The 15,713-nt window shown below is 47.4% G+C and overlaps 1 protein-coding gene across 7 annotated transcripts in view; it reads left to right on the top strand.

Moving 5' to 3' along the window:
• The window catches only part of MECP2 (methyl-CpG binding protein 2), a 75,475-nt gene that overhangs the window by 35,480 nt on the left and 24,282 nt on the right, over positions 1-15,713 (top strand). The window contains exons 1-3 of one of the 7 annotated variants that reach the window (XM_030807563.1): positions 877-2,832; positions 3,387-3,486; positions 3,975-4,288. The exons of 3 other annotated variants lie outside the window; for them this stretch is intronic. The gene's annotated coding sequence lies outside the window, so the exon portion shown is untranslated. 3 more of the 7 variants (XM_030807564.1, XM_030807566.1, XM_030807565.1) reach the window with 3 other exon arrangements.

Genomic DNA, 15,713 nt, shown 5'->3' with positions numbered 1-15,713 from the left:
TGACTGGGTCACGGGAACTCCTTATCCTCCCCAGACCTTCTCTTTCCCTGGTCTTCTCCTTTCCAGTAAACAGCAACTCCAACTCCCTGCTCCTCAGGCCAGAAACCTGGCGCTAGTTACCTCATTTGTTCACAAATGCTGTTACTCCACCTGCAAGATGGGTACAAAATCTCATGAGTTCCCCTGCCTCCACTGCTCCCACCCTGGTCCAGGTGTCTAGCTTCCCTGCCTCTGCCCTTGCCCCCTGGTTCTTTGTTTAGTCCTGCAATATTGTGGGCCACACCAGGGTGCTCTTCTGTTCAGAACCCTCCAGTGGGTCCCTGCTCACTCAGAATCACAGCCCAACAGGATCACCTCTCTTGCCACTCTCCCACCACTCATGCACTGCGGCCTCACTGGCCTCCTGGCTCCTCCCTGGACCCTCCAAGTACGTCCCTGCCTCAAGGCCTTTACCTCTCCTCTGCCCTCTGTCCCAGGTATCACACATGTCTGCTCAAGTGTCACCTTCCCAGTGTGGCCCTCCCTGAGCACACCCATGTCTATAAATCAGGCAGCCTGCCTCTGCCCCACCAGTTCCCCCTGCCTAGCATAGGACTTGTCACCATCTGCCACAAGCTGTGTTACTGCTTGGTTTTGTTTGTGCTCTCCCACTCCCCTCCCCTCCCTCCCTCTCCCCACCCTCCCTCTCCCCTCCCCTATAGAATCTGAGTCCCATGAGGACAGAGATTTTTTTTTTGCCTCTTCCTCAATATATCCTCAGTGCCTAGAATCATGCATATTTTAATTTATTGAGTGAATTAACAAATAAATTCTGCAGTGAGACATTGCCCTAAGGTTTTGTCTTATGAGAGGGACAGAAGAACCTGCAGCCTGCTCTGCTGTTGGCTCCTTAGCTTCTTCACAGCTAACAGGAACAATATTGTTTATGAGATAATCAAAGCCATAGTCATGAGTTAGAAGGTACATATAAAGGCAAATATGTGGAGATTGAGTTACTTTGGTGGGGGTGGGGGGGTGTGCAGTTATCTGAAAACATGGAACAAATCAATGAGAGTCTAAATAGCACCCACATATTTGCCTCTCTTTTAAAACATACCTCCTTTATGAGTGTATAATTTAACAGCACAGTTTCCCAGTGCAGCTTTGCGAAACAAGAGAAATGAATTTTAAAGGCTGTCAGGTGCCTTTGCAATCTGTGGCTTAGTATTTGTGTAACAACATTTGTGTTTTGCCAACAGATGTACTGCTTAAAGTACCCATGAGAATGGCCTCTGTGGTTTTCTGCTTTCCTGGATGGAACCTTGGGAACTGATTATTGAGAAGAGGCTGACCACTACCCACCTCAGCTCCCAGGCTTCAGGGCCTTGGTTACTACTCCTTTGGGCCCTCACTGACCCTTGCAGACGTCTTTTGCAACCTCTGTAGCCAGAAGGGACAACCGCTTTCTGGCATGTTGCTCTTTCCCTAATGGCTTATGAGCTTCTTGAGCACCAAAGCATGTGTGACTTCCTCACGCCTTCCCCTGTATAGTATAGCACCCCTAACTGTATGTATAAGGAGAAGGAGTGAGCAATTGATGGTGTCCCCCTGGATCTCCAAGGGAATGGGAAGGGGCGGGGTTTCTGGATTCAGTCACGTGGAATCTGGTTGTTGGTGTCTAAATGTGCCTGTTACTTGTGCCCAGTGTCCAGGTTCACCAGGAGGCTTAGCCTGCTCATTTCCCTGCTAGGTAGCTATATTTTGGGAGAGCATTTTTTATGCTCTAATTGAACTTTGTGGGTCTCAGCAATTTGAACAATGTTTTGTTTTTCTTCTGGTCAGGTTACAAAAGAAAGAAAAGGAATCTGGTGTTGTAGGAGGTGGTGTGTTGTGTAATTACTTGTTTTTTTTTTAAGTTTTTTTTAATTTTTGCAACAAGGCAAGTTTTCTTTGAATAAATAATGCTGGGAGCTTATCACATAGAAGACATATGTGTTGTACTCAGTACATTCTGAATTATCTGCGTTTATTTTTATCTCTTGAATTCACTTATAAACAATTCAAAGGCTGCTTTTTTAGCTAACAGAAATAGGAAGAGAATCTCAGAATCTATTTTGTCATTTTTTCAATGGGTCGAGTTATAGTGATTATGCTAACTCGGTGGAAAAGCAGTGTAGTGAGTAAACCTCACATATGGCATATCATGAACATTTTGTTGCTTTTTTGGCTTCTGACCATCTTCATACCTTTTTTTGTGTTAAAAGTCTCCCCATTGTGTATATCTTAGTAAGAGGCAGGTGGACCCTAGTTTCTACCTAAGAAAACCTGAAGATGGGGTTGGGGGCCTGTGGTGTACTTCCTTCTCATGCTGTCCATGACCGCTGCAGTGGCTTTATAAGGATCCAGGATCCAGGGCCCCTCAGTGGGTGTCTTCCATTTCTCAAGATTGCCTCTTGGTTGTGAGATGATGGTTGCTGCTCTAGTTATTGCATCCACTCCTCCAGGTAGGAAGAAAGAGGTCATAGGGGAAAGGCAAAATGGCACTTGACATCTTAACTTCTAGGCCCATTCAATATTTCCATTTCCATCTTCACACCCATCATCTTGTCCTAGGGAACAAACAGCACCAGCAGCTCAGTAGCTATAACAGCAATTATTTATTTCTCACACATGGGTCTGGGTCAGCTGTAAGATGGGATTCAGATCTGTTCTCAAGCCTGTCGTTCCAGGACCCAGGAGGGAGAAGCAGCTGCCAGGGGAAGTCTCTTCGTAGGCGGAGGTCAGGAGTCCAAGAGGAGTGAGCAGAGTCACAGAAGCCTCTTAAAGCCTCTTCTTCCCCCATCCCATCAACACGTGAGCAAGCCCAGAGTCAGTGGGTGGGAGGTGTGCTCCGCCCATAGTCAGTAGAACAAGAGCAAGCTTGAAAGAGAACGATGAACAGGAGTGCGCTCGGCCACTGTCTCCTTAGCCATAACGTCGTCCCATGGTCTGCTGGGAAGCGGGGAATAACTCTCCTTAGCTGAGCGCAGGGTCTCATTAGTAAGGCAGATGGAGAACATGGGTGTTGGGGGACACCTGGCAGTGCCTGCCACAGGGGAATGGAATATATTCCCTCCCCTTGCTTTCTAGAAACTAGGGGATGGCGATGAAGCCTAGGTTTGGCCAAACCCATTCTGCCTTCAGGGACTTTGACTCTTGAGGGACAGTGAGGGATTAGTCATGGTGGTGGCAGCTGAGTCACAAAACCAGCAATTGTGGCTAGTGTCCAGTGATGACATGCAGCAGTGCCCAGAGTGGGTGTCCCAACCAGCAGGTCCCTGCAGTATAACCTTGGCTGTGTTTGCAGTGCAGCCTCTATTCCTGCTGCTTTTCTGAGCCTAGTTCTCTAGTTCTCTCTCCATTTCCAGATCTGCTGCCCAAGAACTCCTTTGTGATTGAATTTAACCAGAGTTGATTTCTGTTGCTTGAAACTCAGGACCTTGATGCAGTGTGCAGGGTCTGGGCAAGGTAAAAACACACTTTCATGATTTTGCCTCAAGTATAGTAGATGAGCTTAGGCTTTTTGAGCCAGGTACCCCTGGGATTAATTCTCAGCTCTTGCACCTAGCAGGTGACCTCAGCAATGAAGTCACTTGCCCTCCTTGAGCCTCAGTGTTGCCCTCAGTTAAACATTGCTCTCATGTGTTGCTGAGCATTCAATGAGATTGTATATGAAGTGATCATTGTGAAGGTATTGGGACATAATTTGGGAAAGTGTCCTGGTCTAAGCTTTTGATTGGCTCTCCATCATTTGGGTAATGGGATAGTGATTTAGGAGTACTATAGCAGGTCAAGGGGCCCTTCTGGAAAGGGTATGAGGAAGGTCAGGGACAAGTCTGAAATGAATCATCCTGGGCTTAATGCCTGTGACTGGGCAGTGGGTACAATTATCTCAGGCTAGTCAGTAGTCATTTATTGTGAGAATACATGGGCAGATTTTTTAATTTCCTTCTCAGTCTAGACTTGAATGCAAACAGTTCTTATTGCTAACTTACCACTAGTCACCACTAATGCACAAAGACTATGAACAGGAAATTCATAAAAGAAGAGATACAGATGGCCAATGAAGATAGGAAAAGAGTTCTGCCTGCTGGTAATCAAAGAGATGCAAACGAAAACAAAAATGATGCCTTTTCACCTACCAAATTTGTCAAGATTAAAAAGAAAGCAAAGAGCCAGCGTCAGCTGATGTTCATACCTGCACCTGCTCGGTAGCTTGCTAATGTTCTGCCTGCTCCACACGCCAGGCCAGCCTCCACGGCGCAGCCAGGTGAGGCCTTTCCTTGTATACAGGCACGTTTGGATTCACTGTTGCATAAGTGACACATGTGCATGCTTCACAATTCAGGAAGTGCAAACTCCAGCGTGATGCAAGGTCTGAGTGTCCCTGCTGCCCTGGTCGCCCAGCTGCCTAGGCCTCTCTTCAGGGAACAGCTGCATCCCAGGGTCTTGTCTGTGTGTTTTGGGGTGTTCTATGCACACGCAGACACATTTAAACCTATTTTTATTTTCCCTGCACCTCCTTGGGCTACTGTAAGCTGTTAAATTTTTTTTTCTAGGAATTTGTCCATTTTGTCTGACTAGCATAAAGTTGTTCATGTTATAGTTTTTTATACATTTGCAACATCTGTAATTATGTCTGCTTTTTCATTCCTAGTGTTTGTTGTTTACTTGTACCTTCTCCCTTTTTTCCTTGTCTTGGTAAAAGTTCGTTAGGTTCATTGGTCTTACAAGAAGCAGACATGTAGGCATTATTGCCCTGTTATTACTCTGTGTCTCTTTTCTAGTTCATTAAATTCTGCTTTTGCTTTTATCTTTATTATTTTTTCTATGGTCTTAGAGTACATTCTCTGTATTTTTGTTTGTTTGTCTTTTGTTTTGAGAGAGAGAGTCTTGCTCTGTCACCCAGGCTGGAGTGTAGTAGTGCAATCTCAGCTCACTGCAACCTCCACCTCCTGGGTTCAAGTGATTCTCGTGCCTCAACCTCCTGAGTAGCTGGCATTTACAGGCATTTGCCCCACACCCGGCTAATTTTTTGTATTTTTAGTAGAGATGGGGTTTTGGCATGTTGACCAGGCTGGTCTCGAACTCCTGACCTCAGGTGATCCACCCGCCTTGGCCTCCCAAAGTGCTAGGATTACAGGCATGAGCCACCACGCCTGGCCCTAACTTCTTAAGTTATAAATTTGGTTCTTGATTTTTCTACCCTTTTTTCAAATGTAAACATTTAAGGCTAACCCTCTGGAACTACTTCAACTGTATCTAGCAAGTTCTGATAGTATTGTCACTTTAAGTTAGCCCAAAGATATTCTAAGTTTTCTTTGTTTCTTCCTTTGACTCACAAATTATTTTAAAATGTGTTTTTCAATTTCCAAGCACATGGCTTTGGGTTTTTGTTGATTTTTTTTTTTCCTAGTTGCTCTAGAAAAAAAAATTGACTGCACAAGGTGGCTCACGCCTGTAATCCCAGCACTTTGGGAGGCCGAGGCGGGCAGATCACCTGAGGTCAGGAGTTCGAGACCAGCCTGGCCAACATGCCAAAACCTCATCTGTACTAAAAATACAAAATTAGCTGGGCATGGTGGCGCACACCTGTAGTTCCAGCTACTCTGGAGGCTGAGGCAGGAGAATCGCTTGAACCAGGAGGTGGTGGTTACAGTGAGCCAAGATTGCACCAATGTACTCCAGCCTGGGCAACAAGAGCAAGACTCCGTCTCAAAAAAAAAAAAAAAGAAAAAAGAAAAAATCAACTTCTAACTAAGTGGCACTGTGGTCAAAGAACTTGGTCTGTGTGACAACAGTTCTTGCAGTTGGTTGAGAAGTGCTCCATGACACATTATCTATAACCAGTGAACAGAGTATGTCACCACCAAGCATGGGTGCAGGATTCTACATATATTCATTACCTCTGTCTTATCCTTTTGTTGTGAAAGTATTTTCTCTTCTTACTGTCATTTTGTTTACTTGATTTATCAACTGATGGAATATGTGTTAAAATCTACCGTGGTGATGGACACATCAGTTTCTCCACAGAGTTTGGTAATTTTCATTTTATTATTTATTTTGAGGCCATGTTTTCAATTTTAGATACAGTTTCACATTCCTGGTGTATTGAACCCTTTGGTATTATGAAGTGACCATACTAATATTTTATTTTTTTAATTATTATTTATTTTATTTATTTTTCTTTTTTTTTTTTGAGACAGGGTCTCCCTCTGTCACCCAGTCTGGAGTGCAGTGGTGCAATCTCAGCTCACTGCAACCTCCGCTTCCTGGGCTCAAGTGGTCCTCCCACCTCAGCCTCCTGAGTAGCTGGGATTACAGGCTTGCACCAGCGCGCCTGGCTAAGTTTTTGTATTTTTAGTAGAGACAGGGTTTTGCCATGTTGCCCAGACTGGTCTCAAACTCCTGGGCTCAAGCAGTTCACCAGCCTTGGCCTCTAAAAGTGTTGGGATTACAGGCATGAGCCACCACGCCCGGCCGTCCCAGTTTTTTATTTTCCTCCTTTCTGTGTCTTTATGCACCGGTGAGGTGGAGCTTTTGAAAATGTCAGATAGCTAGACTTTTTTTTTTTTTTTTTTTTGAGACGGAGTTTTGCTCTTGTCACCCAGGCTGGAGTGTAATGGCGTGATCTCGGCTCACTGCAACCTCCACCTCCCAGGTTCAAAACAATTCTCCTGCCGCAGCCTCCTGAGTAGCTGGGACTACAGGTACACGCCACCACGCCTGGCTAATTTTGTATTTTTAGTAGAGATGTGGTTTCACCATGTTGGCCAGGCTGGTCTCAAACTCCTCACCTCAGGTGATCCACCCACCCACCTCAGCCTCCCAAAGTGTTGGAATTACAGACGTGAGCCACCATGCCCAGCTGATAGCTAGATTTTTTTTTTTTTTTTGAGACAGTCTTGCTCTGTCGCCCAGGCTGGAGTGCAGTGGTGCGATCTCGGCTCACTGCAAGCTCCGCCCCCCGGGTTCATGCCATTCTCCTGCCTCAACCTCCAGAGTAGCTGGGACTACAGGTGCCCGCCACCATGCCTGGCTGATTTTTTTTTTGTTGTTGTTGTATTTTTAGTAGAGACGGGGTTTCACCGTGTCAGCCAGGATGGTCTCAATCTCCTGACCTCGTGATCCGCCCACCTGGGCCTCCCAAAGTGCTGGGATTACAGGCGTGAGCCACCGTGCCCGGCCTCGAGATTTTTTTTAAAAATCCATTGTCTGTTTCGTCCTTTAACATCTGTTTGATTTCTGATGTATTTAGTAGATTCATTTATAGCATACTTGTGCATTCTATTTTTCCATATTTTCTGCTCTTTTAAATTTTTCTTCCCCTTTCTTGCCTTCTCTTAGACTTTTAAGAAAATTGTAGTAAAATACACATCACCTAAAATTTACCATTTTTAAATGTACAGTTCAGTGGCATTAAATACAAATTGGAGGCCAGGCAGGTGGCTCATGCCTGTAATCCCAGCACTTTGGGAGGCTGAGGTGGGAGGATTGCTTGAACCTGGAGGTCGAGGTTGCAGTGAGGTGTGATCATGCTACTGCTATAGCCCAGGCAACAGAGTGAGACCCTATCTAAAAACAAAACAAAACAAAACAAAATAGATTGGCATCACACGGTGTGTGTGCTGCTGTGCCGTGCTTTATCATTTAACATTAAAACATAAACATCAGCACTGTTATGGACTGAATGTTTGTGTCCCCCAAAATTCCAATGTTGAAGCTCAAACCTCCAATGTGATGTTATTTGGAGATGGGGTCTTTGGGAGGTGGTTAGGTTTAGATGAAATCAGGAGGGAGGGTGGGTTTCCCATGATGAGATTAGTGTCCTTATAACAAGAGACAGCAGAGAGCTTGCTTTCTCCACCATGTGAGTACACAATGAGAAGGTAGCCATCTCGAAGCCAGAAAGAGAGCCGTCACCAGGGGCTGAAGGTGCTGACACCTTGATCTTGGACTTCTAGCCACCAGAACTGTGAGAAATTTCAGTTGAGTAGGCCCCCCAGTCTGTACTATTTTGTTATAGCCTGAGCAGACTAATACACCCATGTTATGAAAAGCTATAAACATCCCTTTAAAGGCCACCTAACCCGTCATATTACCTCATGGCATCTTCTCTGCTGAGCTTTCCAAAAGAGTGGCTTAGGCCGGGCATGGTGGCTCATGCCTGTAATCCCAGCACTTTGGGAGGCCAAGGCGGGCGGATCACCTGAGGTCAGGAGTTCGAGACCAGCCTGACCAACATGGAGAAATCCCGTCCCTACTAAAAATACAAAATTAGCTGGGTGTGGTGGCGCATGCCTGTAATCCCAGCTACTCAGGAGGCTGAGCCAGGAGAATCACTTGAACCTAGGAGACAGAGGTTGCAGTGAGCCGAGATCGTGCTATTGCACTCCAGCCTGGCCAACAAGGGCGAAACTCCATCTCAAAAAAAAAGAGTGGCTGGCCGGGCGCAGTGGCTCACGCCTGTAATCCCCGCGCTTTGGGAGGCCAAGGCGGGTGGATCGTGAGGTCAGGAGTTCAAAACCAGCCTGGCCGAGATGGTGAAACCCCCGTCTCTACTAAAAATAGAAAAATTAGCCAGGCGCAGTGGTAGGCGCCTATAATCCCAGCTACTTGGGAGGCTGAGGCAGGAGAATCGCTTGAACCTGGGGGGTGGAGGTTGCAGTGAGCTGAGATGGTGCCACTGCACTCCAGCCTGGGTGACACAGCGAGACCCCATCTCAAAAAAAAAAAAAGAGTGGCGTATGTTCCCAGTCTCCACCTCTCATTCGCCAGCCCCTGTGACCAAACCCCTGGGATTAGATCTCCATCGGGTCCCTCCCCTCACCCTAACCTCACAGGCAGTGGTTCCTGAGAAGCTGCTGTCTATCTGATCACAGGATCCAGCAGGATCTGAGGGCTCATTCACTGAATCTGTACTACCCAACAAGGCAGGCTTGTCCTTACCCACACTCTTCAGGTGAAAACTTAATCAGATTCAAGCGTTTATCTTAGTGGCCTCTCGTGCTGTGTGATTTCCTTCTTGCAGCTCTTTACTGGCTAAAACTCTTCACTGGGAGTTAAACCAGGTGTGGTCCTTGACCCTCATCATTTTGTCCCGTCTCCTATGCTGGGCTCTGTATCCTTGTCTCCAAGCAGTCTCGTGTGACAGGGAAGTTACCTATTATTGTATGTTCCCCTCTTCTTGTCACCTCTGGTGTGGCACTTGTTCCATTTCTTGTTCAGTGAATGAGATTTGTGAATGTGCCATATCTGTGGGAGGAAGGCAGTTCGCAGCAAGCAAGAGTTGTAGTTCCCTTGCTTTGCCCTGAGGGCCAGGACTTTACACTAGATTTTTTTGTTGCATTCCTGCACTCATAAAGTACACGTAAACTTAGAGGTGGTGTGTTAAATGCTAGAACTTAAAACTGAGTTCAGCTAGGCTCAAGTGCCCCACAATTTTTGTCCCACCAAACAATTTCATGAATATCTACAGATTGTTCCCTCAATATGCCTCAGTGAGGCATATTGATTTGGGGAGCACAGACAAGTCAAGGTTGATGTGCATCTGCTGAACACGATCTTAAGTTGTTGAAGTAGGTATTATTAATGAACAAACGTCTATTTTAGCTCCAAGAGCCCCTGGTCTTCCAGAAGAGACTCCCGATGATCTTCCAGAAGCAGCTGGGCTTCTTTTGGTCCTCCCCCACCCAGGTGCAGTCCCGTTCTCCCTGCCTGGGTGAGTTTAATTCCTCTGCTGTGGGATAGGCTAGGCTGCTACCTCTTGAGCCTCTTCCACTAGGCCATCCATTAGGTGGCGACAGAGAGCACCAAAAGGAACTACTATGGAAATAAAACTTGTTTTGCTTCTTGGGGAAAAAAAAAAAAAAGAAAAAGGCTTGTGGGGCGTGTGTGCATTTTAGTCAGATTTTACTGTGCAAAATATTTGAGAGATTTCTGCCCTCTTTCTCCCTTCCATTCTTCTCAACCCACTGCCCGCCCTACCACCCCCGTCTCCTTCAAGATAAGGTAGATCAGAAGACCAAATAGACAAATGCCATGTCCACTGTTTTCTGTCACAGTTGATAGCCATACCAGTCACCCAAGCTGGAAACCCAACAGGCTCCTGCCCTTCACTGCCCACATCCAGGGGAGCCACCAAGCCCCACAGATTGTTCCTTTAACTGTTTGTCCCTCTTCTGTCTTCTGTCATCCCTTCTACCGCTGTCCTGGTTCAATCCCTCATCTCGCTCTAGGACTCCTGTGATAACTTACGATCTTTCCTCCACCTCTATCTTCCACACAATCCCTATCATCAATCTCATTCCCCTGCTTTAAACCCAAGAGTGGCACCTTGTGTTTGAGTGACATCAGGGCCCCTCATGTGGCTCCTGCCTCTCTTTGTGGCCCCTTCTGTTGCTGCTGCTTTTCTCATGGACATAGCCCTCAGCAGTCCAGGACTGCTTGTAGTTCCTCCCAGGTACCATGTTTCTTGCACTCCTGGCCTTTGTCATTGGCTCCCCTGCCCAAGTCCCCTTCTCTTCTCCTTTCCCTCCCCTGTGGCCTTGCCTTGTCCTGCTTATCCTTGAAGACCCAGTCAGGTATCTCTTCCCCAAAGAGCCCTTCCTAACCACCGCCCCCCTCCCCACCCCCGCGACACACACACCTGGGTTAGGCCCTGCCTCCACGCCTGTGCCTCCTGCCAAGTCCTCAGTGGTCTCTGATCCCATGTGCCTCCAGGCATGGCATAGGGGAGCTGTGACACTCAGCCTCTCGACCCACAGACCCCTGTTGTGGGCTTGCTCACTGTCCCAGTCAGTCCTCTTTTTGAGGATTCTATGCCAGTTCCTGACTCCAGCACACACACTCGCATGTAGACAGCCCTCCTAGTGCCTGGCTCCTTCCGTGTCTCTTCTGCCACTCATTCTCATGGTCGTAGCCTGGAGTTGGTCATCACTGGAAACCCCTCCACCCCCGGAGTTCTAACTTAGACATCTCTGCCTATGACGAGGACTTACTGTATTCCCAGCTTGCAGTGTCAACCACTGTTTCATGCCCCTGGGACTCCGTCGGTCTTCCCTCCTCTTGTGAACTGTGCCCATCACCAGACGAACTTGTTTTAGAATTTACCATCGTAACTGAGCTCCCTTCAGCTCATACCTCCTCGGCTACTGCTCAGTCTCTGTTTCTCCTTTTAGCCAAACTCTGTAAGAGTTCTCTCCACTAATGGGCCCTCTTCCTTGCCTGCTGCTCCTTGCTCAGCTTGCTCCATGAACACTTGCTTTCCCACATTCCATGAAATAATCTTATCAGTCATCGGTGGCTGTCACTCCTTCTCAGCCCTTTCCTTATGTCTCGTCTCTTCTGGTACCTCATACTCTCCAGGTGGCCATCTCACCTCACATCTTGAACCCCCTCTGGGTTTGGGAGAATTCTCACCTCACGAGTTGATGGGAGGCCAGGCGACCTCTGATTGTAGTCACTGCAAATGCCAGATGCTTATTTGCCTAGCTTCTCTCGGTCAGAGCAGCAGTTGGCAAATGGTATCTCAAGGGCCAAGTCCGGCCCACTGCCTGTTTTCGTAAATGAAGCTTTACCAGGACCCAGTTCCACCCTGTCCTTTGTGCATTGTCCAAGACTGCTCTCCTGTACAACAGCAGGTGGGCTGGTTGTGACAGATACTGTCTGGCCCACAAGGTGGAAAATACTATCTGGCCCTTTACAGAAAGAAATTACCTGAGTTCTACACGAGGGTGTAGGTATGTACCCTGGCCTCTGCCAGTCAGACTCACATGCTAGGAGGAGCAGGGCCAGGCAGGAGAGCCGTGTCTCCTGGCATTGGGGCTGCAGGAAAGACGAGCTCCTAGGCCACAGTGCCAGTGGCCGGCAGGGTCGCAAAGGCAGTGCTGGCTGTTTGGACTGGCTTGGCAGAAGGATTTGAAGTATTGTTCCTAGCCAACTGGACTCAAACCTGTTCCTCCAACCCTCTAGGGACTCCCTCATCACCCAGTAGCCTTTTCCCCCTAGTTTAAAAAATTGCAGTAAAATACACAAAAGATAAAATGTACTGACTTAAGCATTTTTAAGTGTACAATTCTGTGGTATTGAGCACATTTACACTGTGCAACCATCACCACATGCATCTTCAATAGCTTTTCATCAGTCCTTGTCTGCATAAATCAGCTAGAGTTGGTTTCTATTGATTGCCACCAATAATCTTGACAGATATGTCTGATCTTCCTTCTCTGCACTGACTCCTCTTTCTCTGTCTCCTCTGCTGATTCTTTCTCCTCATCACAACTCCAAATAGCAGGGGGAGGGTTGTTTACACTTATATTCAGCATGCCCTCACCCACTCGCCTGGCTCTTCAGACCTCTCCCCTGAACTCCAGACTCATACATCCAGCTGCCCTTTAGGCCTCTAGAAAACTAAATACCTCAGTATCAAAAACATGAGAAACGGAAGTCAGAGTCCTGGATCTCTCGCCCTTTCCCTGTCCCAGTGCACATGCCCTTCAGGGATGGCACCTAGACCAGCTCCCTGCGTCCCTGCCTAGACTCTGCAGTAGTCTCACGTGGCAGACCCGGAGGTCACTCTCCTCTCCGGATGCCCTGCGGACACTTCAGTTAGCAGGCAGTGTCCAGCTGTTCCTTCAGCTGGCCTCAGCTGCAAGAGCCTCCTCACCCAAGGTCATGCCATTTCCAGGACAGCACCCTGGTGACTGAGTGAGGTGAGGGTACAAGGCCCTTATAGGGCCTTCTCTTTGACTTCTTCCCACCTCCCTTTATGGATGTCAGTTCCTGATGAACATCTTACACCCCAAACTGTGACCCGACATCTGCTTCTGCAGAGCCCCCCTGTGGCATCTTGTGCCCTCCTGCTCCACTCCCTGTACTCTATATCTTCCCATAGTTAGAATGGGCTTTTTTTTTTTTTTTTTGAGATAAGGTCTCCCTTTGTCACCCAGGCTGGAATGCAATGGCACAATCACGGCTCACTGCAGCCTCAACCTCCTGGGCTCAAGCAGTCCTCCCACCTCAGCCTCCCAAGTAGCTGAGACTACAGGTATGCACCACCCCGCCTGGCTTATTTTTATATTTTTTGTAGAGACTGGGGTCTCCCTACGTTGCCCGGGCTGGTCTCGAACTCCTGGGCTCAAGCAATCCTCCCACCTTGGCCTCCCAAAATGCAAGATTACAGGCGTCCACCACTGTGCCCAGCCTCAGATGGGCTGTTTGAAAAATGTTCATTAGATCAGGTTACTCCCTTGAGAAAAACCCTCTCAGAATAAAACCCGAAGTCCATTACTTGAAAGCAGAGCCAGCTTCATGGGCCTATGTTACTCCCCATGGGTTTGCTGGAACCCAGGCTTGGTTTAATACTCTGCTCTCACCATCTCAAAATTCTTAATTTTTGAACAAGAGGCCCTGCATTTTCATTTTGTACCAGGCTCCACAAATTGTGTAACTGGGCCTGCTTCAGCAGCCACATGGAACGTGATCCCTCCCTGCCTATTTGAGCTCGTTCTCTACCATTCTCTCCCTTGCTCACCTGGCTCCCAACTGCTCTTGCTCTTCCTGGAACTTGCCAAAATGTTGCTGGAGTCAGAGCCTTGGCTCTTGCTGCTCCTCATTGGCTGGACCCCTCTTTACTTGTCCTGCTCTTTCACCACTCACTTCCTTCAGATTTGTGTTCAGATTTCGTCTTCTCAGAGAGGCTTTTGGCCCCTGTCCATCTCTCTGAATTTACCTCTGACCTCTCCCCCACCACCACTGCACTAAGCTGCCTCAGAACTTTGTAGACATTATGTCTGGTCTTCTGATGTTTCCCCCTTGGAAGAATCCCAAGGTGCCTGAAGAATGCTTTCTTTATCCTTGAAGTTGAGTAGGTTGACTAGAGTCTGTCTTGCTATTGAGCATTCTTTATCAAATTGTCCTGGGAACATGGTGTATTCTTTCAGGCTGCAGATGTAGTCGTCGCTGTTTCAGGTCAGCTGTCTTATGGATCTTTGACAGCATCTTCTGTTCCATTTGTTGAGTTCTGTACTTCAGGGACACAAATTCCTTATGTTGGATTGGCTTTGTCTCTCTTCCAATGCTGTTAGCTTTGCCGTAATTGGTTTAGCTTTTGTCTTTTTCATCTGCATTCACTTTGTCTAATTTGATTTTCAGCTATGTATATTCTGTTTCTGGCTGTTTTTCAATGTATTTATTAGTTTCATAATGATGTGTTTTGGTCTGCAGTTTGTTTCTCTAGGTTGGAAATTTGTCTTTTCATCTTATTCTGTTTTATCATCCCATCTTTGAACTCTTTTATTGGGAACATGTTCTTAGGCAGTTGTGGGGAATTTTTTTCCCTTCCTTTTGTATTCTCTTCTTGGTGGGAGACTTTGCCTTTCTCGTGCCATCTCCCTCCCTGGGCCTCTTTTTTTTTCTTCTGGCCATAATATGTTTGCATAGTTACCATGTCGCTTCTTTTCATCTTGGCTCAGGCTTGGATGGCTCTGCATAGTCGTTCTGTTTGCTTTGAGACAGTGGAGGAATTCTTGGCTCTCTCTTCCCAGTTTCTTGGCATCTTCTCTTGCTGTTTTCCCCTCTAAGCTATCGTGTGCAGGCTTGTTATCTTGTATTCGGAGAGAATTTGCACGCTGGAGGGAGCTGCAGCCATGTAGTCTTCAGCCCTATCTGGATTCTTTTCTTTGTTCTAAGAACTGTGTTGGATGTCTTATACTAAGGCTCACTCTAGCTGCACGAAGGATGTGTGTGCCATTTCCATGGGGATAGGGGGCACCTCAGTCTCTGGGTGGTTCCATAATCTGTGTATACCTAAGAGCAGTTGCTTCCCACAGAGCTGGGCTGGCTTACTGGGCACTGGGCCATTTCTCCTGCACCTCCCAGCTGGAGTTTCTTGGGTCTAAAAGGAAAAAATGAAGGACTCCCACTTGGTTGCTTCTCTCCAGCTTACTGGCTGCAAATTCCCAGGGCGTTGCCTGCTCCCTAGGGTGGTTTCTGGGGACAGGGCAGGAGCCTGGCTTTGCTGCTGCTTTGTCCTCTGGAGTCTTTTGTTAGACTGCTTTGAATTACACCCCTTTCCTTTGTGTGCTGAAATCTTCCCTTCACACTCTCCTTCCCCGCATTTCTTTTGTGTCTTATCTTAGTAGGATTGGAAGAGGGCAGTTTTGCAGGAGGTCTGCGTCTAATTCCCTAATCTATGTGAGAGCGCTCCTGTTGTGTGCTTTGTGACACGATGGTGAGAAATACTCCCTAGAGCAGTGGCTACCAGAAGGAAGCCATCCCTCCCTGCTGACACACACACACACACACACACACACACACACACACTCCTTCTGGCTGTCCTCAGATGCCTATTCTAGGTAAATGTCAGATTCCAAAGAAAATCCAGTTGAGATCTTTTTTCTTTTTTTGAGATGAGAGTCTTGCTGTGTTGTCCAGGCTGGAGTGCAGCAGCACAATCTCGGCCCACTAACCTCCACCTCCCGGGTTCAAGCTATTCTCCTGCCTCAGCCTCCCAAGTAGCTGGGACTACAGGTGCACACCACCACACCCGGCTAAAATTTTTTTGTATTTTTAGTAGAGACAGGGTTTCACTGTGTTGGCCAGGCTGGTCTCAAACTCCTGACCTCGTGATCTGCCTGCCTCAGCCTCCCAAAGTGCCGGGATTACAGGCTTGAGCCATCGCGCCTGGCCTCCAG

This window comes from Nomascus leucogenys, chromosome X (genome assembly GCF_006542625.1).
Source record: "Nomascus leucogenys isolate Asia chromosome X, Asia_NLE_v1, whole genome shotgun sequence".
NCBI lineage: Eukaryota > Metazoa > Chordata > Mammalia > Primates > Hylobatidae > Nomascus > Nomascus leucogenys.
Note: the sequence above shows the minus strand (reverse complement) of the source record. Positions and strands in the feature narration are given on the sequence as shown.